The following is a 26,271-nucleotide window of genomic DNA, read 5'->3' on the forward strand; positions in this document are numbered from 1 at the left end:
CTTACCTCGCTACGAAGGTCACTAAATCCTCAATCACGACTTTTTCTTTGGAATTCGCCTCCAAACCACTCGTATCTATTCAAAAATGACTCAATTCGCCTCCAAACCACCCGGGTCCGCTTGGTCAAAACACGAGGTTCGAATCAAAATTCTTTTACCCATTCACCCCCGAGCCCGAATATGTAATTAGTTTTGGAATCCGACCTCAAATTGAGGTCTAAATCCCCAAATTCCCGAAATTCCTATTTTCTACCCTAACCCCTAATTCTACCATGAAATCTCTAGATTTTAGGTTGAAAATTGAAGAAATGTAATGGATAATTAAAAGAAAATGGTTTAGAATCACTTTCCAACATTTTGGGGAAGAAAATGGCTCTTGCAAATCGCCTCTACCCGTTTGGTTCTTGAAAGATGTTGAAGAAATGGCTTAAACCCGTGTTTGATTCTGTTTTATGCACTGGGTGACAGTGTGCATCGCATTCGCGAGGCCACTGTCACGTTCGCGAAGGGTACTGGCTGTCAAGACTTCGTTTTCGCGATACCTAGCTCGCATTCGCGATGGTTATGCTCCCCCGGCCTTCGCGTTCGCGAGATGTTGCTCGCGTTCGCGATGGTTACGCCCCCTGGCCTTCGCGTTCGCGAGACGTTGCTAGCGATGAAGGAACAATCAACCCTCCCCAGCTGCTTTGCGTTCGCGATGAGAAGGTCGCGTTCGCGAAGGGTAAATCCCCCCTCACTTTGCGTTCGCGACCAGGCCTTCGTATTCGCGAAGAAGAATTCTCAGACTCACAGGATTATGCTTTGCGTTCGCGAGAGTCCTTCGCGAACGCGAAGAAGGACATGCCAGAACACAGATTCTGCAGAAAAAACCAGATTTCCAAAGTCAAAAATACCCCGTGGCCTATCCGAAATTCACCCGAGCCCTCAGAGGTCCAAACCAAACATGCACACAAGTCTAAAAACATCATGCGAACTTGCTCGCGCAATCAAATCGCCAAAATAACACCTAGAACTACGAATTTAACACCAAATCAAATGAAATTCTTAAAAACACTTTAAAATCCATAACTTCTCAACTGGACGTCCGAATCACGTCAAATCAACTCCGTTTCTTATCAAATTTCATAGACAAGTCTTAAATATCATAATGAAACTGTACTGAGTTCCAAAACAAAAATACGGACCGGATACTAACAATGCCAAATATCAATCAATTCTTAAAAACAATTAATTTCCAAACTTTTAATTTTCATCAAAAAATCATATCTTGAGCTAGGGGCCTCCGAATTCGATTCCGGGCATACGCCGAGGTCCCATAATTCGATACGGACCTACCGAGACTATCAAAGCACGGATCTGGGTCCGTTTATCAGAAATATTGACCGAAGTCAACTAAAATCAACTTTTAAGGCATAAATTCATATTTTCATTAATTTTCAATACAAAAGCTTTCCGGAAACCTACCCAGACTGCGCACGTAAATCGAGAAGGGTAAAAATGTATTTTGTTTTAAGGTTTAAGAGCGTAGATTCGAGTTCTAAAACATAAGATGACCTTTTGGGTTATCACAGTCTAACAAGCCGTGAACCTAAAGCCCGCTAAAGATGTTAAAGGGCATCCTCTTTCACGGTTAGAACCGCTAGACACATGGGCTTATACAAACAGATTAACTGTTGGGATAATTAATTTCTTCAACAGTTAAATAATTATCCCACCAACCACAAAGTTGGCCAGTAAAACCTGGAATAATCATTTTGCAAATAGTTCTATCTGTATTTTTTTACACTTTTACAGATAGTTGCATACATAAGCATTCTATGCAAAAGAATAGTCAATTGTCTATTAGTCAAACCATCAAGATTCCATTCATAAATTTCGGAACCACTATAGGATGTATTAGTCTGATTCCAATCTCGTTCTTCTATTAACACATCTTGAGGAGTAGGGCGATCATAATAATAAGTTTGCATCCTGGGTTTATCAACATACTTATTATTCTTTTTGGGATAACCTCTGAGTTTATTAAACTCTGACCAAACTTCATTTTTATAAACAGAAGTGGTTTCTAATTTATCATCAAAATATTTTGATAAATCAATAGGTTTGACATTTAAACCAGATAACTTTTTATCAAGAAGTTCTTCTAAATCATTTAACGATTTGAATTTAAAATCCTGAATCTCAGGAGGTCTTTGAACATGAGTAAGAACAATTTGAGCTTCTGATTTTCTTCCTGAAGTAGAGGCAATATCAGTTACTTTCTTGCTAGTACTCATCTCCTTTGTGAAAACTGTTAATTCATCAAGTTTTTTATCAAGAGAACTGATATGTTCACCCAAAACTTTAACATACAAACTCAAATAATTATTTTGAGAAATTAAATTATTAATTTCTGCGATGCTGACTGCAGCAACATCTTCATCCATAAATTTTGGGAATGCAGTAAACGTAATACCTATATTATTAGGTAAAACAAAAGGTTCTTGAGGTGGGTATATGGCTTTAGTAATATTACCACTCCCATCTTTATAAGATCTTTCTAAAACCTTTATGCAAAGCGGTAAATACGTGGTTACCGTTTTACATAAAGCGGTAAATAAGTGTTTATTCTTAGATTACTGACAGACCTCCTTCTATTCTTACTGGCCAACTTCGTCAGTGCCTTTTGATTCGAATTGCAAAGAATCAATATGTTTTTGCTTCATATCTATTAAAGCATTAATATCCCTAGTTACGGGATCTGTAACAAAAGTATTACTTATTTTTTTATCTTTATAAGTTGCTGTAAATCCTTTAGAATCTATGCTAGTAAAAGGATAAATAGCTTCGATAAAAGGTGTTCCAAGTATAATTGGAGGGTATAACTGATTTTTAACCAAGAAAAAGAAGTGAGGAATGCAGACTTTATTTTAACAAATACGTGTATTTGGTAATTTATACTTTATATCTAAAGCATGACCAGATGCAAATTTAACCATATGAGTGATTTTTTGAAAATATTTAGTAGGTACTAACCCTTCTTGAATGCATCTAACATCAGCTCCACTATCAATCATATCAATATCAGTTATGGAAAAATTATTATCAATTAAAATAGTACATTTAATATACCATTTATGAGCAGTAACAATTTGCATCATCCCTAAATACTTATGGTGTTTAGGATTAATATCAATAGGTTTTTCATTATCATCATTTTCAGAAATACCTTTATTTTTGTCATTAGATAACTCAGCTAGGGAATTATCTTTCTCTATCTGAGTAATCATGTGATCACAAATCATTTTATTTTGTTTAAGAGATTTAATTTCCCTTTTCAAGTTTTCAATTTCGACCTTTAAATCGATAAAAGAAGCATCTCTGGTTGGTGTATATTTATTATTAAGTCGGTTATTAACTTCTGACAAAGAATAAGGTGCCGAATATTCAAATTCGTTCTTTTGTTTTTCAAAAGATTTTAAAGAACTAGAACTTGAACTTGCAACAAAATTTATAATTTTTTCACGAAGTTTATCATCAGTCACTTCTTTTAAAAGTTCTATTACATTATCAGATGTAATAGTTTTCATGTTCAAATCTTGAAATTGAGATTGTAATTTATAAAATGCATCATCATCACAAGTACATGTATTACCTTTGCAAGTTGTACAAGAATTATCAATATTTTTATCACTATCAGATAAATCAAGTTAATCGACCTCAGCTTCAGATTCTGACTCAGAATTATAATCTGATTCTGATCCAGAAATGTATAACAAACTATAAACCTTATCACTTAACTCATCGTCTAGTTCTATGGTTTTCAACTTTTGAAGCTTACAATTTGGGGCAATATGGCCAAACTTTCCATATTTATAATACTTAATATCAGCAAGATCTCGCTTAGACCTATTTTTTGTAAATCTATTAGACTTGTGATGGGCTTTCCTAGCTTTACGCTATTCTTTGGATCTATATCTCGATCTCTTTTTCTTATAAGGGCTGTCAGGGTTAGGATATTTATGATACTTATTTTTCTTTTCTTGCTATGAGCAGAAGTCTCGGGTAAACCGAACTGGGGGCAAAAGTCTCCTAATTGAGATTTCTCCTTAAACTTATCTATCTTAAGCTGTCTGGATAACTTTAACTCATTACACAAGTTTAATCCTTCTTGTGTGCAAACTCCTATCAGTTTTCCATAAGTATAATCCTTATACTGAATTTCACCGTAATTACCCCATAGAGTTTTTCTTACTTTTTCAGCAAATAAGGAGGGAAGGCCATCTATAAATTTAGCTTTCCAATGTTAATACTTATTTTTGGGTAACTCCATAACTCTACTCATAAAGGTATCTTTATACCATCTGAATTCTCCTAAGGTCCTTGTAATGACCCGACCGGTCGTTTTGAGAATTAGAGCCCTGATCCCCTAATATCTGCTTTCCCCATATTTATTTCTACTTTTGGGACTTGCCGAAGTGATTGGTTATGGAATTCAGAGAGTTTTGGGACACTTAGTCCCTAGTTGTGAGTTTAAGCCTTAGAGTTTGGACCGTAGTTGGAACTGTGTGAAGACGAATCTGGAATGGAATTTCATCGACTCCGTTAGCTCCGTTGAGTGATTTTGGGGTTAGGAGCACATCCAAAATATGTTTTGTAAGTCTGTAGTATATTTAGGCTTGAATTGGCGAAAGTTAGTTTTTCGGCAATTTCAGCCGATAGTGGAATTTTTGATATCGAGCTCAGAATGGAATTCCGAAAGTGGCTGTAGTTTCGTAATGTCTGTAACGACCCGGCTGGTTGTTTCGAGAGTTATAGCCCCATTTTCCCCATTTCTAATTCTTTTTGTGTTATTCAGCTATATTATGTTATATCAGGTTAGTTGGTTCGGGACCGGAGTGGTTTTAGAGTGAATTGAGACACTTAGTCTCTTAAGTAGAAACTTAAGTTGGAAAAGTCAACCGGATGTTGTCCTATGTATAAACGATATCAGATTTGAATTCTGATGGTTCCGTTAGATCCGTTAGGTGATTTTGGACTTAGGAGTGCGTCCGAAATGTGATTTGGAGGTCTGTGGTAGAATTCGACTTGAATTGCTGAAATTGGAAATTTGGCGATTTCGGTCGGCAGTGGAAAATTTGATATCGAGGTCGGAATGGAATTCCGGAAGTCGGAATAGGTTCGTAGTGTCATTTTGACGTGTGTGCAAAATTTGAGGTCATTCATACGTGGTTTGGTTGGTTTCGGCTTCGGTTGCCGCATTTGGAAATTTAGAAATTCTTAGGCTTGAATCCGAGGGTAATTTGGTGTTTGGATGTTGTTTTGAGTGATTCGAAAGTTCGACTAAGTTTGTATATTGATATAGGACTTTTTGGTATCTTTGGTTGACGTCCCTAGGGCTTCGGGATGATTTCAGAAGGTTAACGGATTTGTCGAAGTTGGAATTTGCAGTTGTAGCTGTTGCTTCTGCTATTTCCGCACCTGCGGAAGAAAGGGTCGCAGGTGCGAGGCCGCTGGTGCGAGGCCGCTGGTGCGCGTGGGGAGTGCACAGGTGCGGGCGTCGCTGGGCCAAGGCTGGGATCACATGTGAGCAGAATTGGCCGCATCTGCGAGCCTGCAGGTGCGAGGCTTTGAGTGCAGATGCAGAGATGTGAATTTTGGGCTGGTTTCGCAGATGCAAACCAGGTACCACAGATGCGAGTTCGCAGGTGAGAGAAAGGTGTCAGCAGGTGCGGAAGCTGGGAGATTAAGTGAGTTGCGCAGGTGCGGCTCCTTGGAACACAAGTACAGTCGCGCATGTGCGAGAAAATGGCCGCATGTGCGAAAAACCTGGGTAGAAAGCATAAATAGAACCCTTCGCGATTTTGGTGCATTCTTCACCATTTCTATTCGGTTTTTGGAGCTTTTGGGAGAGATTTGAAGTGGGAATCAAGGGGGTTTCGTTGAGGTAAGTTACTTGAGCCCTAATAATTGTATATATGGTGATTGTCTGTTGTTTAATCATGGTAATTAGTGAAAATGAGGGGTTAGGGCTTGTAATTTTTGGAAAGTAATTTAAGGATTTGAAGGACCAAACGATGTCAGATTTTGATGAATTTGTTATGGTTAGACTCGTGAGTGAATGAGCTTTCTAGTTTTGTGAATTTTGTCGGATTTCGAGACGTGGGCTCGGGGGCCGGGTTTGAGCCAATTTCAGGTTTTGGTCTAATTTTGTAGCTTTTCTTGTGGAATTCATTCCATTAGCGCGTATTGATGGTATTGTACTGATTGTGAATAGATTGAGAGCATTTGGAGGCCGAGTCCAGAGGCAAGAGCTTTGCGGGGTAGAGATTTGACCGGTTTGAGGTAAGTAACGATTGTAAATCTAGTCTTGAGGGTATAAAACCCCGGATTTTGTATCATTCTACTATTATTAATGACACACATGCTAGGTGACGGGTGTGTGGGCGTGCACTGTTGGGGATTGTGACTTGGTCCAGCCCATAGCAACTGTAAAGTTGCATATTTTGTTGAAACTATATGATACTTATATGTTTAGAAAGAGTTTCTATAAATTTGGGCTGAATGCCATGTTTGGACCTTGTGCTAGTGCTGTTTGAACCCTTAAGGGCTGTTTCTTGCCATCCTCATTGTTTTTAATTGAAAATATATACTCAGTCATGTTTATACTTGTTTATCGCATAACTCAGTTTTATCACTCTATTTTGATGCACATAAATGTTTTGGGCCGAATGCCTTGTTCTACTGAAATGCCCGAGTGGCTTGAGAGGTTTATGACTGAGTGAGGCCGAGGGCCTGATTTGTGAGGATGAGTGTGTATCGAGGCTTCCCGCCTGCAACATACTTTATTATTATAGCACATGAGTTGTCCGTACAGATTATGGCGCTTAGGCTGAAGGATCCCCTCCGGAGTCTGTACACACTCCCAGTGAGCGCAGGTACCTACTAAGTGCGAGTGTTGAGTGCTGAGTGACTAGGAGGCATGAGTGATTATGAGGTATGCCCGAGTGGCAAGAGTGATTGTGAGGTATGCCCGAGTGGTACGAGTGACTGTGAGGTTTGGCCGAGGGGATGTATATGAGTGATGTTTTTGCCCGAAGGGCTGTTTATGATTTGATCATTTTTGCTCACCTTTGTATTGAGCCTTTGTTTGAAAAACTGTTGGAAAAATATCTTTAAATGATTTTTACTAGAACAGGGTTTAAACGAGATGATTTGATTCAAACACTGATTTTTAAAGCATGTTGTACTTTACTAAGATTTCATGATATGAATGTTATATGCTTTATTGCTCGTGACTACTACTCAGTCTTTATTTATTGTTGTTACTTACTGAGTTGGCATACTCACGTTACTCCCTGCACCTTGTGTGCAGATTCAGGTGTAGCTGGACACGGTAGCGGTTATTGATTGTTTTGGTTGCAGATTTTCTTGGAGATAGCAAGGTTGCTGTTTGGCGATCGCAGCCCCTGCTCTTCTCCCTCTTATCTTTCTCTAGTTGTATTTAGATATTTTCCAGGCTGAGTTAGCCTTGATATTGTTTGACAGATTGTAGCAGATGCTCATGACTAGTGACACCCCGATGTCAGACTTTGCTTTTCCGCACTTTTGTTTTCTTTGATTTGAACTCCATAAATGAAGGTTTTATGTTAAATAATATTGAAATTATCTTTAAAATGAAAATATCGGTTTGTTTGGAAATGAGTCAGCTTGCCTAGTTCCACGATAGGCGCCATCATGACAGATTAGGTTTTTGGGTCGTGACAGATTGGTATCGAAGCCTAGGTTACATAGGTCTCACGAGTCATGAGCGGGTTTAGTAGAGTCTTGCGGATTAGTACAGAGACGTCTGTACTTATCTTCGAGAGGCTACAGAACCTTTAGGAAACTCCACATTCTTGAATTCTTGTCGTGAGAATCTGTTGATTCTAGTAACTAAACATATGTTGTTTCATTCTCTCACAGAAGGTGAGGACTCGTACTACCGGTCAGGAGGACCCGCCACCAGTACCACCAGCCAGGGCCGCGAGAGGCCGATGCCGTGGTAGAGGTCATGGTAGGGGAATAGGTGCAGCCCGTACAACATCTGGGGAACTACCTGCAGATCCATCGATTGTCCCAGATCGGGACCAGGTTTCAGTTGTTGATGCACCAGCTCAGGCACCACCTATGCCTATTGTGATTCTAGGCCTTCAGGAGGCCCTAACTCAGATTCTGACTGCGTGTACTGGCCTTGCTCATGCGGTCTCTATTTCGACGGCCACAACCACTTCTAAGGCCAAGGGAGGTACTTAGACTCCCGTTGCTTGCACACCCGAGCAGGTTATTCAGGGACTTTAGACACCGGAGGCACCACTAGCCCAATCGGTTGCTGTTACTCAGGATTATGTGGTTCCTGCTATGCCTGAGGATGACCAGCGTAGGTTGGAGAGGTTTGGGAGAATCTAGCCACCACCTTTCAGTGGCACAGAGAGAGAGGATGCTCAGGACTTTTTGGATAGGTGTCAGAGGATACTCCATACTGCTGGTATTTTGGAGACTTGTGGGGTCTCAGTCACTACCTTTCAATTCTCTGGGACTGCACTCAGATAGTGGGAGACTTACGAGAGGCGTAGGCCTATTGGCGCATCACCCCTTACTTGGCAGCAGTTCTCCGTGGTCTTTTTGGAGAAGTTCGTGCCTCGATCACGCAGAGAGGAGCTGCACAGATAGTTTGAGCGGCTTTGCCAGAGTGATATGTATGTGACACAGTATAACATGCGATTCTCTAAGTTGGCCCGTCATGCTATCTGGTTAGTTCCCACGGATAGACAGAGGATCATAAGGTTATTGATGGCCTCACTTATCAGCTACAGTTGCTCATGACCAGGGAACGGGTTTCGGGTGCTACCTTTGATGAGGTTGTCTATATTGCTTGGCAAATTGAGATAGTTCACAGTCAGGAGAGGGTTGAGAGGGAGGCCAAGAGGCCTCTTGGTCAGGGTGGATTCAGCGGTGCTCCTTTTGGGGTCAGTTCCAGCACCGTAGAGGTCGTCATTTCAGACAGGCTCAGTCATCTCGACTAGTTCATCGGGGTGTATCATCTGGCCATGGTTCTTACAGTTCTCATTAGGTCCACTCATCACTTAGTGCCCTTCCAGTTCAGAGTTCGTCCCGTGCTCCACCTATTCAGGGATCTTCCATGCCAGGTTCTTCTACTAGTCATCCCGGTGCTAGGGGTTCCCTTCAGTTTCCGTCGCCAACACCAGGGAGTTGTTTTGAGTGTGGGGAGCTTAGGCATATGTAGAGGCAGTGTCCTTATCATCATGGAGGTCTATCTCAGCAGAGGAGTCAGCCTCCGACTACAGCATTAGTTACTTCACCACCCGCCTAGTCAGCTAGGGGTGGAGGTCAGTCAGCTAGGGGTTGCCCTAGGGGGAGGCATATCAGGGGGTGGTCAGGCCCGTTTTTATGCTCTCCCAGCTAGACTAGATGCTATTTCTTTAGATGCTGTGATTATAGGTATTGTCTCAGTTTGTCACCGAGATGCCTCAGTATTATTTGACCCTGGTTTCACGTATTCATATGTTTCCTCGCATTTGGCCCATTTTCTGGATATGCCCCGTGAGTCCTTAGTTTCATCTATACATGTATATACTCTGTGGGCGATACTATTATTGTGGATCGCGTATATCGGTCATGTGTGGTGACTATTGGGGGTCTGGAGACCCGAATGGATCTATTGTTGCTCAGTATGGTTGACTTTGATATGATATTGGGTATGGATTGGTTATATCCATGCCATGCTGTTCTAGATTATCACGCTAAGACAGTGACATTGAAAATATTTAGTAGGTACTAACCCTTCTTGAATGCATCTAACATCAGCTTCACTATCAATCATATCAATATCAGTTATGGAAAAATTATTATCAATTAAAATAGTACATTTAATATACCATTTATGAGCAATAACAATTTGCATCATCCCTAAATACATATGGTGTTTAGGATTAATATCAATAGGTTTTTCATTATCATCATTTTTAGAAATACCTTTATTTTTGTCATTAGATAACTCAGCTAGGGAATTATCTTTCTCTATCTGAGTAATCATGTGATCACAAATCATTTGATTTTGTTTAAGAGATTTAATTTCCCTTTTCAAGTTTTCAATTTCGACCTTTAAATCGATAAAAGAAGCATCTCTGGTTGGTGTATATTTATTATTAAGTCGGTTATTAACTTCTGACAAAGAATAAGGTGCCGAATATTCAAATTCGTTCTTTTGTTTTTCAAAAGATTTTAAAGAACTAGAACTTGAACTTGCAACAAAATTTATAATTTTTTCACGAAGTTTATCATCAGTCACTTCTTTTAAAAGTTCTATTACATTATCAGATGTAATAGTTTTTCATTTTCAAATCTTGAAATTGAGATTGTAATTTATAAAATGCATCATCATCACAAGTACATGTATTACCTTTGCAAGTTGTACAAGAATTATCAATATTTTTATCACTATCAGATAAATCAAGTTAATCGACCTCAGCTTCAGATTCTGACTCAGAATTATAATCTGATTCTGATCCAGAAATGTATAACAAACTATAAACCTTATCACTTAACTCATCGTCTAGTTCTATGGTTTTCAACTTTTGAAGCTTACAATTTGGGGCAATATGGCCAAACTTTCCATATTTATAACACTTAATATCAGCAAGATCTCGCTTAGACCTATTTTTTGTAAATCTATTAGACTTGTGATGGGCTTTCCTAGCTTTACGCTATTCTTTGGATCTATATCTCGATCTCTTTTTCTTATAAGGGCTGTCAGGGTTAGGATATTTATGATACTTATTTTTCTTTTCTTGCTATGAGCAGAAGTCTCGGGTAAACCGAACTGGGGGCAAAAGTCTCCTAATTGAGATTTCTCCTTAAACTTATCTATCTTAAGCTGTCTGGATAACTTTAACTCATTACACAAGTTTAATCCTTCTTGTGTGCAAACTCCTATCAGTTTTCCATAAGTATAATCCTTATACTGAATTTCACCGTAATTACCCCATAGAGTTTTTCTTACTTTTTCAGCAAATAAGGAGGGAAGGCCATCTATAAATTTAGCTTTCCAATGTTCATACTTATTTTTGGGTAACTCCATAACTCTACTCATAAAGGTATCTTTATACCATCTGAATTCTCCTAAGGTCCTTGTAACGACCCGACCGGTCGTTTTGAGAATTAGAGCCCTGATCCCCTAATATCTGCTTTCCCCATATTTATTTCTACTTTTGGGACTTGCCGGAGTGATTGGTTATGGAATTCAGAGAGTTTTGGGACACTTAGTCCCTAGTTGTGAGTTTAAGCCTTAGAGTTTGGACCGTAGTTGGAACTGTGTGAAGACGAATCTGGAATGGAATTTCATCGACTCCGTTAGCTCCGTTGAGTGATTTTGGGGTTAGGAGCACATCCAAAATATGTTTTGTAAGTCTGTAGTATATTTAGGCTTGAATTGGCGAAAGTTAGTTTTTCGGCAATTTCAGCCGATAGTGGAATTTTTGATATCGAGCTCAGAATGGAATTCCAAAAGTGGTTGTAGTTTCGTAGTGTCTGTAACGACCCGGCTGGTTGTTTCGAGAGTTATAGCCCCATTTTCCCCATTTCTAATTCTTTTTGTGTTATTCAGCTATATTATGTTATATCAGGTTAGTTGGTTCGGGACCGGAGTGGTTTTAGAGTGAATTGAGACACTTAGTCTCTTAAGTAGAAACTTAAGTTGGAAAAGTCAACCGGATGTTGTCCTATGTATAAACGATATCAGATTTGAATTCTAATGGTTCCGTTAGATCCGTTAGGTGATTTTGGACTTAGGAGTGCGTCCGAAATGTGATTTGGAGGTCTGTGGTAGAATTCGACTTGAATTGCTGAAATTGGAAATTTGGCGATTTCGGTCGGCAGTGGAAAATTTGATATCGAGGTCGGAATGGAATTCCGGAAGTCGGAATAGGTTCGTAGTGTCATTTTGACGTGTGTGCAAAATTTGAGGTCATTCATACGTGGTTTGGTTGGTTTCGGCTTCGGTTGCCGCATTTGGAAATTTAGAAATTCTTAGGCTTGAATCCGAGGGTAATTTGGTGTTTGGATGTTGTTTTGAGTGATTCGAAAATTCGACTAAGTTTGTATGTTGATATAGGACTTTTTGGTATCTTTGGTTGACGTCCCTAGGGCTTCGGGATGATTTCAGAAGGTTAACGGATTTGTCGAAGTTGGAATTTGCAGTTGTAGCTGTTGCTTCTGCTATTTCCGCACCTGCGGAAGAAGGGGTCGCAAGTGCGAGGCCGCTGGTGCGAGGCCGCTGGTGCGCGTGGGGAGTGCACAGGTGCGGGCGTCGCTGGGCCAAGGCTGGGATCACATGTGAGCAGAATTGGCCGCATCTGCGAGCCTGCAGGTGCGAGGCTTTGAGTGCAGATGCAGAGATGTGAATTTTGGGCTGGTTTCGCAGATGCAAACCAGGTACCACAGATGCGAGTTCGCAGGTGAGAGAAAGGTGTCCGCAGGTGCGGAAGCTGGGAGATTAAGTGAGTTGCGCAGGTGCGGCTCCTTGGAACACAAGTACAGTCGCGCATGTGCGAGAAAATGGCCGCAAGTGCGAAAAACCTGGGTAGAAAGCATAAATAGAACCCTTCTCGATTTTGGTGCATTCTTCACCATTTCTATTCGGTTTTTGGAGCTTTTGGGAGAGATTTGAAGTGGGAATCAAGGGGGTTTCGTTGAGGTAAGTTACTTGAGCCCTAATAATTGTATATATGGTGATTGTCTGTTGTTTAATCATGGTAATTAGTGAAAATGAGGGGTTAGGGCTTGTAATTTTTGGAAAGTAATTTAAGGATTTGAAGGACCAAACGATGTCAGATTTTGATGAATTTGTTATGGTTAGACTCGTGAGTGAATGAGCTTTCTAGTTTTGTGAATTTTGTCAGATTTCGAGACGTGGGCTCGGGGGCCGGGTTTGAGCCAATTTCGGGTTTTGGTCTAATTTTGTAGCTTTTCTTGTGGAATTCATTCCATTAGCGCGTATTGATGGTATTGTACTGATTGTGAATAGATTGAGAGAATTTGGAGGCCGAGTCCAGAGGCAAGAGCTTTGCGGGGTAGAGATTTGACCGGTTTGAGGTAAGTAACGATTGTAAATCTAGTCTTGAGGGTATAAAACTCCGGATTTTGTATCATTCTACTATTATTAATGACACACATGCTAGGTGACGGGTGTGTGGGCGTGCACTGTTGGGGATTGTGACTTGGTCCAGCCCATAGCAACTGTAAAGTTGCATATTTTGTTGAAACTATATGATACTTATATGTTTAGAATGAGTTTCTATAAATTTGGGCTGAATGCCATGTTTGGACCTTGTGCCAGTGCTGTTTGAACCCTTAGGGGCTGTTTCTTGCCATCCTCATTGTTTTTAATTGAAAATATATACTCAGTCATGTTTATACTTGTTTATCGCATAACTCAGTTTTATCACTCTATTTTGATGCACAAAAATGTTTTGGGCCGAATTCCTTGTTCTACTGAAATGCCCGAGTGGCTTGAGAGGTTTATGACTGAGTGAGGCCGAGGGCCTGATTTGTGAGGATGAGTGTGTATCGAGGCTTCCCGCCTGCAGCATACTTTATTATTATAGCACATGAGTTGTCCGTACAGATTATGGCGCTTAGGCTGAAGGATTCCCTCCGGAGTCTGTACACACTCCCAGTGAGCGCAGGTACCTACTAAGTGCGAGTGTTGAGTGCTGAGTGACTAGGAGGCATGAGTGATTATGAGGTATGCCCGAGTGGCAAGAGTGATTGTGAGGTATGCCCGAGTGGTACGAGTGATTGTGAGGTTTGGCCGAGGGGATGTATATGAGTGATGTTTTAGCCCGAGGGGCTGTTTATGATTTGATCATTTTTGCTCACCTTTGTATTGAGCCTTTGTTTGAAAAACTGTTGGAAAAATATCTTTAAATGATTTTTACTAGAACAGGGTTTAAACGAGATGATTTGATTCAAACACTGATTTTTAAAGCATGTTGTACTTTACTAAGATTTCATGATATGAATGTTATATGCTTTATTGCTCGTGACTACTACTCAGTCTTTATTTATTGTTGTTACTTACTGAGTTGGCATACTCACGTTACTCCCTACACCTTGTGTGCAGATTCAGGTGTAGCTGGACACGGTAGCGGTTATTGATTGTTTTGGTTGCAGATTTTCTTGGAGATAGCAAGGTTGCTGTTTGGCGATCGCAGCCCCTGCTCTTCTCCCTCTTATCTTTCTCTAGTTGTATTTAGATATTTTCCAGGCTGAGTTAGCCTTGATATTGTTTGACAGATTGTAGCAGATGCTCATGACTAGTGACACCCCGATGTCAGACTTTGCTTTTCCGCACTTTTGTTTTCTTTGATTTGAACTCCATAAATGAAGGTTTTATGTTAAATAGTATTGAAATTATCTTTAAAATGAAAATATCGGTTTGTTTGGAAATGAGTCAGCTTGCCTAGTTCCACGATAGGCGCCATCATGACAGATTAGGTTTTTGGGTCGTGACAGATTGGTATCGAAGCCTAGGTTACATAGGTCTCACGAGTCATGAGCGGGTTTAGTAGAGTCTTGCGGATTGGTACAGAGACGTCTATACTTATCTTCGAGAGGCTACAGAACCTTTAGGAAACTCCACATTCTTGAATTCTTGTCGTGAGAATCTGTTGATTCTAGTAACTAAACATATGTTGTTTCATTCTCTCACAGAAGGTGAGGACTCGTACTACCAGTCAGGAGGACCCGCCACCAGTACCACCAGCCAGGGCCGCGAGAGGCCGATGCCGTGGTAGAGGTCATGGTAGGGGAATAGGTGCAGCCCGTACAACATCTGGGGAACTACCTGCAGATCCATCGATTGTCCCAGATCGGGACCAGGTTTCAGTTGTTGATGCACCAACTCAGGCACCACCTATGCCTATTGTGATTCTAGGCCTTCAGGAGGCCCTAACTCAGATTCTGACTGCGTGTACTGGCCTTGCTCATGCGGTCTCTATTTCGACGGCCACAACCACTTCTAAGGCCAAGGGAGGTACTTAGACTCCCGTTGCTTGCACACCCGAGCAGGTTATTCAGGGACTTTAGACACCGGAGGCACCACTAGCCCAATCGGTTGCTGTTGCTCAGGATTATGTGGTTCCTGCTATGCCTGAGGATGACCAGCGTAGGTTGGAGAGGTTTGGGAGAATCTAGCCACCACCTTTCAGTGGCACAGAGAGAGAGAGGATGCTCAGGACTTTTTGGATAGGTGTCAGAGGATACTCCATACTGCTGGTATTTTGGAGACTTGTGGGGTCTCAGTCACTACCTTTCAATTCTCTGGGACTGCACTCAGATAGTGGGAGACTTACGAGAGGCGTAGGCCTATTGGCGCATCACCCCTTACTTGGCAGCAGTTCTCCGTGGTCTTTTTGGAGAAGTTCGTGCCTCGATCACGCAGAGAGGAGCTGCGCAGATAGTTTGAGCGGCTTCGCCAGAGTGATATGTATGTGACACAGTATATCATGTGATTCTCTAAGTTGGCCCGTCATGCTATCTGGTTAGTTCCCACGGATAGACAGAGGATCATAAGGTTTATTGATGGCCTCACTTATCAGCTACAGTTGCTCATGACCAGGGAACGGATTTCGGGTGCTACCTTTGATGAGGTTGTCTATATTTCTTGGCAAATTGAGATAGTTCACAGTCAGGAGAGGGTTGAGAGGGAGGCCAAGAGGCCTCGTGGTCAGGGTGGATTCAGCGGTGCTCCTTTTGGGGTCAGTTCCAGCACCGTAGAGGTCGTCATTTCAGACAGGCTCAGTCATCTCGACTAGTTCATCGGGGTGTATCATCTGGCCATGGTTCTTACAGTTCTCATCAGGTCCACTCATCACTTAGTGCCCTTCCAGTTCAGAGTTCGTCCCGTGCTCCACCTATTCAGGGATCTTCCATGCCAGGTTCTTCTACTAGTCATCCCGGTGCTAGGGGTTCCCTTCAGTTTCCGTCGCCAGCACCAGGGAGTTGTTTTGAGTGTGGGGAGCTTAGGCATATGTAGAGGCAGTGTCCTTATCATCATGGAGGTCTATCTCAGCAGAGGAGTCAGCCTCCGACTACAGCATTAGTTACTTCACCACCCGCCTAGTCAGCTAGGGGTGGAGGTCAGTCAGCTAGGGGTTGCCCTAGAGGGGGAGGCATATCAGGGGGTGGTCAGGCCCGTTTTTATGCTCTCCCAGCTAGACTAGATGCTATTTCTTTAGATGCTGTGATTATAGGTATTGTCTCAGTTTGTCACCGAGATGCCTCAGTATTATTTGACCCTGGTTTCACGTATTCATATGTTTCCTCGCATTTGGCCCATTTTCTGGATATGCCCCGTGAGTCCTTAGTTTCATCTATACATGTATATACTCTGTGGGCGATACTATTATTGTGGATCGCGTATATCGGTCATGTGTGGTGACTATTGGGGGTCTGGAGACCCGAATGGATCTATTGTTGCTCAGTATGGTTGACTTTGATATGATATTGGGTATGGATTGGTTATCTCCATGCCATGCTGTTCTAGATTATCACGCTAAGACAGTGACATTGACTATGCCGGGAATTCTGAGGGTTGAGTGGAGCGGTTCTGTAGAATATGTACCAAGTAGGGTGAATTCATATTTGAAACTCAGCGTTGGTTAAGAAGGGTTGTCTATCGTATTTGGCTTTTGTGAGGGATGTTAGTGCAGAGACTCCTGTCATTGATTCTATTCCGGTGGTACATGATTTTCTGGATGTGTTTCCTGCAGACCTGTCGGGCATGCCGCCTGACAGGGATATTGACTTTAGTATTGATTTGGTGCCGGGCACTCAACCTATTTCTATTCCACCGTATCGTATGGAACCGGCGGAGTTGAAGATATTGAAATAACAGCTTCAGGAACTCCTTGATAAGGGGTTTATTCGGCCTAGTGTGTCACCTTGGGGTGCACCGGTTCTATTTGTGAAGAAGAAGTATGGTTCCACGAGAATATGTATTGATTACAGGCAGTTGAACAAGGTCACAGTCAAGAACAAGTATCCTTTGCCTCGTATTGATGATTTATTCGACCAACTTTAGGGAGCGAGGGTGTTCTCCAAGATTGATTTGAGGTCCGGTTATCACCAACTGAAGATTCGGGAGTCAGATATTCTTAAAACAGCTTTCAGGACCCGATATGGCCATTATGAGTTCTTGGTGATGTCTTTTGGGCTGACCAATGCCCCAACATTGTTCATGCATTTGATGAACATTGTATTCCAGCCCTATTTGGATTCATTCATTGTTGTATTCATTGATGACATCCTGATGTACTCTCGTAGCTAGGAGGAGCACGCTCAGCATTTGAGGATTGTATTACCGAGATTGAGGGAGGAGAAGCTTTATGCAAAGTTCTCCAAATGTGAGTTTTAGCTCAGTTCAGTAGCATTCTTGGGGCACGTGGTGTCCAGCGAGGGTATTCAGATGGATCCAAAGAAGATAGAGGCGATGCAGAGTTGGCCTAGACCGTCCTCAGCCACGGAGATTAGGATCTTTCGTGGTTTGGCGGGTTACTACCGTTGCTTTGTGGAGGAATTTTCATCTAATGTATCACCCTTAACCAAATTGGCCCAAAAGGGTGCTCCATTCAGGTGGTCGGATGAATGTGAGGAGAGCTTTCAGAAGCTCAAGACTTCTTTGACCACAACTCCAATGTTATTTCTGCCATCAACTTTAGGTTCTTACACCATGTATTGTGATGCCTCGAGGATAGGCATTGGTTGTGTTTTGATGCAGGAGGGTAGGGTAATTGCCTATGTCTCGCGCCAGTTGAAGACCCATGAGAAGAACTATCGTGTCCATGATCTTGAGTTAGTAGCCATTGTTCACGCCTTGAAGATTTGGCGTCATTATTTGTATAGGGTTCATTGTGAGATCTATACTGATCACTGGAGTTTGCAGTATCTGTTAAAGCAGAAGGATCTTAATTTACGTCAGCGGAGATGGTTGGAGCTTCTTAAGGACTATGATATCACTATTTTGTACCATCAGGGGAAGGCCAATGTAGTGGCCAATGCTTTGAGTTGTCGGGAAGAGAGTTTGGGGAGTTTAGCATATCTTCCAGCAGTAGAGAGACCTTTGGCATTAGATGTTTAGGCCTTAGCAGACCAGCTTGTCAGATTGGATATTTCAGAGCCTAGTCGGGTATTGGCTTGTGTGGTCTCCAGGTCTTCTCTTTATGACCGTATTAGGGAGCGTCAGTGTGATGACCCCCACTTGCTCATTCTTCAGGACAGGGTTCAGATAGGTGATACTAGGGATGTGACTATTGGTGATGACGGCGTGCTGAAAATGTAGGGCCGGATATGTGTGCCTAATATAGATGGGCTTTGAGAGTTGATACTTGAGGAGGCCTATAGCTCGCGGTATTCCATCCATCTGGGTGCCGCGAAAATGTACTAGGATTTGAGGCAGCACTATTGGTGGAGGTGGATGAAGAAGGATATAGTTGGGTTTATGGCTCGGTGTCTCAACTGTCAGCAGGTTAAGTATGTGCATCAGAGACTGGGTGGCTTGCTTCAGAGATTAGAGATCCCAGAGTGGAAGTGGGAGCGGATCACTATGGACTTTGTAGTTGGGCTCCCACGAACTTCGAGGAAGTTCGACGCTATTTGGGTTATTGTGGATCGGCTGACCAAGTCCGCACACTTCATTCCAGTTGGTACTACTTACTCTTCAGAGTGGTTGGCTGAGATTTACATCAGAGAGATCGTTCGCCTGCATGGTGTCCCAATTTCACATCGCAGTTTTGGAGGGCCGTACAGCGAGAGTTGGGTACTCAAGTTGAGTTGAGCACGACTTTTCACCCTCAGAAGGACGGGCAGTTCGAGCGCACTATTCAGATATTGGAGGACATGTTGCATGCTTGTGTCATTGACTTTGGGGGTTCATGGGACCGGGTTCTGCCACTCGCGGAGTTTTCATATTACAACAGTTATCAGTCTAGTATTCAGATGGCTTCGTATGAGGCTTTGTTTGGGAGGAGGTGTAGATCTCTGGTTGGATGGTTTGAGCTGGGTGAGGCTAGGCTCTTAGGTACAGACTTGGTTCAGGACGCATTAGATAAGGTGAAAATGATTCAGGAGCGGCTTCGCACTGCGCAGTCTAGGAAGAAGAGCTACACAGATAGGAAGGTCCATGATGTGTATTTTATGGTTGGGGAGAAGGTTTTGCTGAAGGTATCACTCATGAAGGGTATTATGAGGTTTGGGAAGAAGGGCAAGTTGAGCCCCCGGTTCATTGGGCCTTTTGAGGTACTTCAGAGAATAGGGGAGGTGGCTTATAAGCTTGCCTTACCACCCAGCTTGTCGAGTGTGCATCCAGTGTTTCATGTTTCCATGCTCTGGAAGTATATTGGAGATCCTTCCTATGTTTTGGATTTCATCACGGTTCAGTTGGAGGGTGATATGACTTATGATGTAGAGCCGGTAGTTATTTTGGATTGGCAGGTTCGAAGGTTGAGGTCAAAGGATATAGCTTCAATGAAGGTGCAATGGAGAGGTCAGCCTGTGGAGAAGTCCACACGGGAGACCGAGCGGGAGATGCGGAACAGATATCCATTCCTATTCGAGACTCCAGGTATGTTTGTAGACCAGTTTGAGGACGAATAAATGTTTAAGAGGGGGAGGATGTAACGACCCGATCGGTCGTTTCGAGAGTTATAGCCCCGTTTTCCCCATTTCTACTTAATTTTGTGTTATTCAACTATATTATGTTATATCGGGTTAGTTGGTTCGGGACCGGAGTGGTTTCAGAGTGAATTGCGACACTTAGTCTCTTAAGTAGAAACTTAAGTTGGAAAAGTCAACTGGATGTTGACCTATGTGAAAACGATCTCGGATTTGAATTCTAATGATTCCGTTAGCTACGTTAGGTGATTTTGGACTTAGGAGTGCGCCCGGAATGTGATTTGGAGGTCTGTGGTAGAATTAGGCTTGAATTGGCGGAATTGGAAATTTGACGATTTTGGTCGGCAGTGGAAAATTTGATATCGAGGCCGGAATGGAATTCTGGAAGTTGGAATAGGTTCGTAGTGTCATTTTGACGTGTGTGCAAAATTTGAGGTCATTCAGACGTGGTTTGGTTGGTTTCGGCATTGGTTGCCGCATTTGGAAATTTAGAAATTCTTAGTCTTGAATCCGAGGGTAATTTGGTGTTTGGATGTTGTTTTGAGTGATTCGAAGGTTCGACTAAGTTTGTATGTTGATATAGGACTTGTTGGTATCTTTGGTTGACGTCTCGAGGGCCTCGGGATGATTTCAGAAGGTTAACGGATTTGTCGAAGTTGGAATTTGCAGCTGGAGCTGCTGCTTCTGCTATTTCCGCACCTGCGAAAGAAAGGGTTGCAGGTGCAAGGCCGCTGGTGCACGTTGGGAGTGCGCAGGTGCAGGAGGAGCTGGGCCAAGCCTGGGAACACAAGTGCGAAGAATTGGTCGCATCTGCGAGCCCGTATGTGCGAGGCTTTGACTGCAGATGCAAAGATGTGAAATTTGGGCTGGTTTCGCAGATGCGCACCAGGGAACGCAGATGCGAATCCGTAGGTGGGAGAAAGGTGTCCGCAAGTGCGGAAGCTGGGGGATTAAGTGAGTTGTGCAGGTGCGGCTCCTTGGACCATATGTGCGGTCGCGCGGGTGCGAGAAAATGGCAACAGGTGCAAAAAACCTGGGTAGAAATCATAAATAGAACCCTTCGCGATTTTGGTGCATTCTTCACCACTTCTATTCGGTTTTTGGAGCTTTTGGGAGAGATTTGAAGTGGGAATCAAGGGGGTTTCATTGAGGTAAGTTACTTGAGCCCTAATACTTGTATATATGGTGATTGTCTATTGTTTAATCATGGTAATTAGTGAAAATGAGGGGTTAGGGCTTGTAATTTTTGGAAAGTAATTTAAGGATTTGAAGGACCAAACGATGTCAGATTTTGATGAATTTGGTATGGTTAGACTCGTGAGTGAATGAGCTTTCTAGTTTTGTGAATTTTGTCGGATTTCGAGACGTGGGCTCGGGGGCCGAGTTTGAGCCAATTTCGGGTTTTGTTCTAAATTTGTAGTTTTTCTTGTGGAATTCATTCCATTAGCGCGTATTGATGGTAATGTACTGATTGTGAATAGATTCAGAGCATTTGGAGGCCGAGTCCAGAGGCAAGAGCATTGCGCGGTAGAGATTTGACCGGTTTGAGGTAAGTAACGATTGTAAATCTAGTCTTGAGGGTATAAAACCCCGAATTTTGTATCATTTTACTATTTTTAGTGACGCACATGCTAGGTGACGAGCGTGTGGGCATGCACTCTTGGGGATTATGACTTGGTTCGTCCCGTAGCAACTGTAAAGTTGCATACTTTGTTAAAACTATATGATACTTATATGTTTAGAAAGAGTTTCTGTAAATTTGGGTTGAATGCCATGTTTGGGCCTTGTGCCAGTGTTGTTTGGACCCTTAGGGGTTGTTTCTTACCATCCTCATTGTTTTCGATTGAAAACCTATACTCAGTCATGTTTATACTTGTTTACCGCATAACTCAGTTTTATGACTCTATTTTGATGCACATAAATGTTTTGGGCCGAATGCCCTGTTCTACTAAAATGCCCGAGTGGCTTGAGAGGTTTATGACTGAGTAAGGCCGAGGGCCTGATTTGTGAGGATGGGTGTGGATCGAGGCTGCCCGCCTGCAGCATACTTTATTATTACAGCACGTGAGTTGTCCGTGTAGATTATAGCGCTTAGGCTGAAGGAGCCCCTCCGGAGTCTGTAGACACCCCAGTGAGCGTAGGTACCTACTGAGTGCGAGCGCCGAGTACTGAGTGATTGGGAGGCTTGAGTGATTGTGAGGTATGCCCGAGTGGTAAGAGTGATTGTGAGGTATGCTCGAGCGGCACGAGTGACTGTGAGGTTTGCCCGAGGGGCTGTATATGAGTGATGTTTTTACCCGAGAGACTGTTTATGATTTGATAATTTTTGCTCACCTTTGCATTGAGCCTTTGTTTGAAAAATTATTGAAAAAATATCTTTAAATGATTTTTACTGGAACCAGGTTTAAACAAGATGATTTGATTCAAACACTAATTTTTAAAGCATGTTGTACTTTACTAAGATTTCATGATATGAATGTTATATGCTTTATTGCTCGTGACTACTACTCAGTCTTTATTTATTGTTGTTACTTACTGAGTTGGCATACTCACGTTACTCCCTGCACCTTGTGTGCAGATTCAGGTGTAGCTGGACACGGTAGCGGTTATTGATTGTTTTGGTTGCAGATTTTCTTGGAGATAGCAAGGTTGCTGTTTGGCGATCGCAGCCCCTGCTCTTCTCCCTCTTATCTTTCTCTAGTTGTATTTAGATATTTTCCAGGTTGAGTTAGCGTTGATATTGTTAGACAGATTATAGTAGATGCTCATGAATAGTGACACCCCGATATTGGGCTTTTCTTTTCCGCACTTCTGTTTTCTTTGATTTGAACTCCTTAAATGAAGGTTTTATGTTAAATAATATTAATATTATCTTTGAAAAGAAAATATTGGTTTGTTTGGAAATTAGTCGGCTTGCCTAGTTCCACGATTGGCGCCATCACGACAGATTAGGTTTTTGGGTCGTGACAGTGTCATTTGTGACCTGTGTGTAAATTTGAGGTCATTCAGACTAGATTTGATGTGGTTTGGCGTCGTTTGTAGAATTTGGAAAATTTTAAATTCTTAGGCTTGAATCCGTGCTTAATTCAGGATTTTGGTGTTGTTCGATGTTGTTTGAGATCCCGGGGGTCTCGGGTGTGTTTCAGATGCTTAACGGGAAGCAATTTGGACTTAGGAAAATCTGGTGCATTGCTGGTTCTGGTGTTTCGCACCTGCGTAGGGGAGTTCGCAGGTGCAGACTCATAGGTGCGCTTGGGAGTTCGCAGATGTGGAAATGGACATGGCATGCTGGGCTCGTAGATGCGGACTAGGGGTCGCAGATGCAGACCCAGCCCAATAAGTGACTTCCGCACCTGTGTTGATTTTTTCGCAGGTGCGGGACCGCAGATGCGGCCCCATGAGCGCAGATGCGGAGATCGCTGGGCAGAAAAGGGGATTTCGAGGGTTTGAAATTTCATAACACAAAATTTGATTTGGAGCTTGGTGGGAGACGATTTCTCGAGGTATTTTGAAGAAGAACTATTGGGTAACGAATTCTAACTCTATTTTGATCATAATACAATAATCTATTGTTGTTTTCCTAGTCTAATTAAGGAATTTGAGGGTAAAAGTTTGGAAATGGGGGAAAAGGTTCCCCAATTGAAAATCTGAGATTTGAATGGGAATTTGATGTCGGATTTAGATGATTTTTGTTCGAGTGAACTCATGAGTGAATGGGTGTTCATATTTTGTAATTTTTACCCGATTCCGAGACGTGGGCCCGGGGAGACGTTTTGGGCATTTTTCCTAATTTCACGCTTTAGCTTCGAATTAATTAGTTAAATTAGTTACTTTTAGTTATATTTACATTATGCAATTAATTTGAATAGATTCAGGCTATTTGGAGTCGGATACTCATGGTAAGAACATGATATCGAGTTGATTTGAGCGGTTTGAGGTAAGTGACTTGCCTAACCTTGTGTTGGGGACTTTCCCCTTAGGATATCTTGATATTATTTGGTGTGTGGGCGTCGTGTACGTGAGGTGACGAGTACGTACACGGGTTGTTATTGCAAAAATCTTGTTTATCCCTTTTAAATCATAAATTGTTTCTCTTATTAAATTGTACTAATATGTTTACTTGTTTAGTTTAGACTAGAAAAGCATGCTTACGTGTTTTAACTGCCTATTTGACATTCTGTGCGCCATGCTTAGTTAAATCCCTATTTTCCTTATATGTGTTCAGTATAAACTGTATAACTCGATGCCATACCTGCCATTTCATCTTGCGTTGTATATTTAAATTGGGACTACAGACGTATTTCGGGAGATCCCCCTGTCTTGCATATTTACTTTGGGACTACAGACGTATTCCGGGAGATCCCCCAGCACTGCATATTTACTTTGGAACTACAAACGTATTCCGGGAGATCCCTCAGCACTGCATATTTACTTTCGACCCGACCTTGGTGGAAGCTCATCACTACTTTCAACCTACGGTTAGGTTTGTTACTTACACAGTACATGGGGTCGGTTGTACTGATATTACACTTCTGCACATTGTGTGAAAATGTTGGCTGCTGTTGTTGCTGTGCTCGATGGTTGTGGGATCTGAAGATGTACCTACGTTCCTGTTGTAGCATCACCCTTCGTGCTTTACACTCTTCCTCACAATATAATTAAAATCAATAACAACGGATAGAGAGAAATTTTACAAGAAATCAATATTTCATAAATGATTACTTTCACAATTTAACATCTCAACCTCGAATCAATATTCATAATTTTATCGACCTTGGTATAACCGGATACAAGTCTTCCAACATTTCAACAACAACAATAAGCATGGATAGCAAGATTTAAGACTACAAAATTTCAAGAAATGGAATTTGCTATGACTCGACCTCAACGTATAGATGCTCGTCACCTCAACTATACGTCGTATTCAACAACAAAACACGTAGCAAATACTCACACAATACCTATTCCCTCAAGCCAAAGTTAGACACAACACTTACCTCGCTCCGAAGGTCACTAAATCCTCAATCACGACTTTTCCTTTGGAATTCGCCTCCAAACCACTCGTATCTATTCAAAAATGACTCAATAGTATCAAATATTGCTAAAGGAATCAATAACATCGCATAAATTAAATTTCCCAAATTTTTCTCCAAAAGTCAAAAAATTGACCACGGGCCCGCTTGGTCAAAATACGAGGTTCGAACCAAAATCCTTTTACCCATTCACCCCCGAGCCCGAATATGTAATTAGTTTTGGAATCCGACCTCAAATTGAGGTCTAAATCCCCAAATTCCTGAAATCCCTATTTTTTGCCCTAACCCCTAATTCTACCATGAAAACTCTAGAATTTAGGTTGAAAATTCAAGAAGTGTAATGGGTAATTGAAAGAAAATGGTTTAGAATCACTTACCAACACTTTGGGGAAGAAAGTGGCTCTTGAAAATTACCTCTACCCGTTTGGTTCTTGAAAGATGTTGTAGAAATGGCTTAAACCCGTGTTTGATTCTATTTTATGCACTGGGCGACAATGTGCATCACGTTCGCGAGGCCACTATCGCGTTCGCGAAGGGTACTGGATGTCAAGCCTTCGTGTTCGCGATACCTAGCTCGCATTCGCGATGGTTACGCCCCTTGGCCTTCGCGTTCGCAAGACGTTGCTCGTATTCGCGAGATGTTGCTCGCGTTCGCGAGACGTTGCTCGCGCTCGCGATGAAGGAACGATCAACCCTCCCCAGGTGCTTCGCGTTCACGATGAGAAGGTCGCGTTCGTGAAGGGTAAATCCACCCTCACTTCGCGTTCGCGAAGAAGAATTCTCAGCCTCACAAGATTACACTTCGCGTTCGCGAGAGTCCTTCGCGGACGCGAAGAAGGACATGCCAGAACATAGATTCTGCAGAAAAAACCAGATTTCTAAAGTCTAAAACACCCCGTGGCCTATCCGAAACTCACCCGAGCCCTCGGGGCTCCAAACCAAACATGCACACGAGTCTAAAAACATCATGTGAACTTGCTCGCGCGATTAAATCGCCAAAATAACACCTAGAACTACAAATTCATATCTTGAGCTAGGGATCTATGAATTTGATTCCGGGCATACGCCCAGGTCCCATAATTTGCTACGGACCTACCGGGACCATTAAAGCACGAATCCGGGTCCGTTTACTAGAAATGTTGACCGAAGTCAACTAAAATCAACTTTTAAGGCAAATATTCTTATTTTCATTAATTTTCAACACAAAAGCTTTCCTGAAACCTGCCCGAACTGCGCACGCATATCGAGGAGGGTAAAAATGCAATTTTATTTAAGGCTTAAGAGCGCAGATTCGAGTTCTAAAACATAAGATGACCTTTTGGAGTCATCACATTCTCCACCTCTAAAACAACCGTTCGTCCTTCGAACGGACATAGAAAATTACCTGGGCTGGTGAAAAGGTGGGGATATCTACTCCGCATATCGGACTCGGACTCCCAAGTAGCTGCCTCAATAGGCTGACCTCTCCACTGCACTCGAACTAAAGGGCAACTCTTTGACCTCAACTGACGAACCTGCCGGTCTAGAA

The sequence above is a fragment of the Nicotiana tomentosiformis genome, chromosome 9 (genome assembly GCF_000390325.3).
Source record: "Nicotiana tomentosiformis chromosome 9, ASM39032v3, whole genome shotgun sequence".
NCBI classification, from domain to species: domain Eukaryota; kingdom Viridiplantae; phylum Streptophyta; class Magnoliopsida; order Solanales; family Solanaceae; genus Nicotiana; species Nicotiana tomentosiformis.